The following is a 4113-nucleotide window of genomic DNA, read 5'->3' on the forward strand; positions in this document are numbered from 1 at the left end:
TTCTTCGGGCTACCACGGCGTCCGCGAGCGCCCCAACGGCTGGTACTCCGCCGAGATCCGGTCCAGCGACGTCCGGCTCGGCCTCGGGTCGTTCCGGAGCGCGCACAAGGCGGCCCGCGCGTACGACGCGGCGGCGTGGCGCTTGGACAGGCCCCGGTCACAGATGGACGTCTTCACGCGCGAGGAGGCGCAGCGCGTCTCATCACCGACATGGACCGTGCCGACCACGCTCGGCGGCAGCGCCGCCTCCTCATCGCCGAGGAGGACGAGCGAGCCATGGCGGAGTGGTACCGTCGCCACCCGGAGGACGTCGCCGACAAGCGTGCCTACTGGGCGGAGATGACGGCAAGGCGCCGCGCGAAGCGGGCGGACCGGCGTCGGCAGAAGGCATTAGCGAATGCGCAGTCCGATATCGTTGCAGCAGATGGGAAGTCGATCTTCACATCAGACGATGAACGTTGGTTGGACATATGGCTCGATACCTCAGACGACACCGACGAGGATGATGATGGTGATGATGGTAGCGACTTGAAGTAGTTTCTATCTATGTATGCCGTAGTAGTTTCTATCTAGTCGCACCGTAGTTTTATCTATCTATGCTTTCGAACTATCTATCTAGTTGCACCGATATAAAATATCTTTGTATCGTTTTTATCTATGCAATCTATCGGTTTTTATCTATGTAAAAAATGTTGTAGAATGAGCGCGCGCTGCATTTTTTACGCACTGCTGGAGCGGCGTGCGCGCTGCATTTTAGCGCGGCTGCTGGAGCCAGCGCTGCGCGCCGCGCCAAACTAGACGATGGACACGCGGCAAAGCAATTTTTAGCGCGCGGCGAATTCGGCGCCGGTTGGAGATGCTCTAAAAGAGCACTAGGGCTGGACCGAAAGCTCGTAGCTCGTGAGCTTAATGAGCGCTCGATAGTTCGGCTCGTTAAATTCGTAGCTCGCTTCTTAATGAACAGAGCCAATCATTGATTTTAACTCGTTAAGCTTAACGAGCTTAACGAGCGAGCTAACGAGTTTCACGAGTAGCTCGTTAAGCTCGTTAGTAACAACACAACACATATTTTTTATCTTATGTGACAAACTTTTTGTAGCACCTCAGCCCATCTATTTAATCTAATCAACATATGAGGCAACAAACTACTTCATTTCTTTTTGTAGTCACCATATTTCATCTTAAAAATCATACCTACACATTCATCAAGTATATCATAACATATTATAATCTGTTAACGAGCGCTCGCGAACACTCACGAGTTTAACGAGCTTTAAACGAGCCGAGCCGAGCAGGGTTTTCTGCTCGTTAATCTTAACGAGTTTAACGAGTCGAGTCTTAACGAGCACGAGCTTAACGAGTCGAGCTGCTCGTTAGTCCACCCCTAAAGAGCACCATACAACCGTCACGACAGCTTGTGAAGTAGCCCAAACAATCTAAACGTGCAAAATAGCCGCTTATAGGTGGGCCCACTAGTGACGCCCAACCCCAGCATCAAGAACCAACATTCCTATGGGACATATAATTTTAAAACAATTTTCAAATTCATAAGGCATTTTTAAAATTGGCGAAACATTCTTTTGACCAAATACTAACCAAATACAGCGGCACCTCAAACACGACGGTATAACATTGTCTTTGGATTGCCGATGAGTTTGTGCTTATTGCGACAATCGATTTTCGGCTTTCTCACTACAGTCAATTTTCGGCTTTTTCATGACAGTCAATTTTCGGCTTTCTTCACCGAGGTACTTGACCATTTGAGTTGAAAGTACAATCGCAGTGGTTCTTCGTTTACACTCCTAGTCGAACATAGCGGAACATAGGAGATAAACACAGAAGCCGGGAACCCAACCATTGACCAAAATCACAATTCGTCTCACAAAAGGTGACAGACTAAGGCCCTGTTCGGATGCACTCTGCTCCTTCAAATCTCTTACTCCACTCCGAGCTCCTTGACTGATGGCTCCTCCAATGAAAATCGAAAGTTGATAAGACGTTCGGCAACTGACTCCACTCCAAAGTCCATACACGACTGATCATAAGGGTGCAGGGGCCGTCGAGCTCCTTCGTTCCTCCTGGCGTGGACGTCCTGTAGGTCCTCGAGGCCTTCTTCCCGCTCAACGACGCCGTCAACTATGACGGCCAGCAGCTCCCGCTCTTCGCCGTGCAGGTCACGCAGCTCGCCGGCGGCGTCTTCGTCGACTTCGTCTGCAACCACACACTGGCTGACGGAACGGCCGCCTTCTGGGGATTCCTCAACACGCTGGTCGAGATCACGCACGCCAGCCTAGCGCCTCCGAAAGCTCCAGCGTCGCGCCAAAGGCTTGTTCCAGCGTTGGTCGCCCGACGGCGGCATGGCGCCGGCGCCGATCATGCTGCCATGCACGGACCTGTCGAAGCTCATCCAGAGGCCGGCACAGACGCCGCTGCGCGGGCACGTGCTGCACTTCTCGGCGGAGTCACTTGAGGCACTCCAGGAACAGGCCGGGGACACGGCGGGCGTGGCTGCCTGAGCTCGCCGATGTGGTGTGGCGCACACGGACGCGGCCTTCCAGGAGCATGTCGCGGCATGGACGGCGAGCCCGCCAGGGAACAACGCTAATGGGTGGCACCAAATCGCTGTGAGAGAAAGAAATTGGATCGAGCTGGCACAGGGAGTCACCCACGGAGCTCGGTATTAGCCACTCCGCCGGATTGAACTGCATCCAGCTCTGACTCCACTCTGTCTACTCCGAGGAGCGGTAGCGTTCAGCGCCACTCCGCCCGCTCCAGGAGCGGAACGGAGTTGCGGAGCGGAGTGCATCCGAACAGGATGTAAATTCAAGGATTCCGACTCTACAAAATAAACTAGTTCCCGTACGAGATTTCAATCGCTGTCGTGAAGGTGAATGAAGTTTGTTCCTGACGACTCGAGTCTGATTGAAACAAGATTATACTCCGTAGCCTGACGGTGAGTACAGCACATTCCTTATTGATCTGAGTCTGGCGAAGACAAATGCCGAGACAGGAAGTTATCAAAGACATACAAAGCCAGTCGGTCCAGGAGAGAGAAGCTCGGTCCAGTAGTTACTTACTGACCAACGTTACGTCAGCATTATTTTACAACTAGGCCCTTATAAGAGCCCGGTGTCTGAATAACCAAAAGTTTCTTTTTAGTTGTAAAAATAACCAGAAGTTAAGTACTCCAGCAATTATGCACGGCGTTCTGGTAAAGAAAGCATTAGGATCACAAATTTTAGCAGCATGATGTAGCAAGCAAAAAGCTTTACACAGCATTTCAAACTTTGATGCCATGATGTCAAAAAAATGAGACCAACCCAAGGGCCAACCCTCGTTGGGGCTTTTTTATAGAAGAAACTCCACGAGCGCCGCGCGCCAGAGCTCAATCTGATGTCCAACCTCAAAATGGATGAAGACTTCAAAAGGTAGGTTTAAAAATTAGCCGATCCTTCTTTTTTTTGGCGAGAACAAAATCACCCAATCCATTTGAGCATACATAGTTAATTTAACTTGGTCAGGATCATTTCAATTCTCTTCACCAAGACGCTGTTTCTACCCTTTTGTTTTCTCTGTTTCTTAACTTACAAGTGGACTTCTCTTTTGGGGTTTGTGTCTTCGTGAAATTTCTTCTAATAAAATACGTAGTGTGTTCTCAAAAAAAAAGGAGGCTAAGGCCAACGTACCACCGCAATAAGAAGGCCAAAAAGGCTGAGCATGTAACTGTTAGCCCAGCAACCCATAATGCATACGAAACAAAATATCAGTATTGACATAACCAAGCTGGCCTATATAACAAGAGCAATTAACTAGGTTATCCTAATTGTGAATTCCAAACCAAGCTTTCCTAAACAAGGCCTGTATGGTGATAAAATTGTAAATACTGGCCTCTACTATGTGAACAAAAATAGGCTAGATTCTAGATCAAAGCATATATATGAAATTAAGAACACTTTCTTTCATACCCAAATAAGCAGCCTTAGAGAGCAAACCAGTGAATCAACACATAGCTTAGGCCAAACACTACCAGTTTTACTTTCTTCTAATATACTAGCCTGATCAAATGGGGCTCAAAAAGGACTTCACAATAAGAGGGCATTCACAAAGAAATTT

The sequence above is a fragment of the Triticum urartu genome, chromosome 7A (assembly GCF_056163025.1).
Source record: "Triticum urartu cultivar PI428250 chromosome 7A, HENAU_Tu73, whole genome shotgun sequence".
NCBI lineage: Eukaryota > Viridiplantae > Streptophyta > Magnoliopsida > Poales > Poaceae > Triticum > Triticum urartu.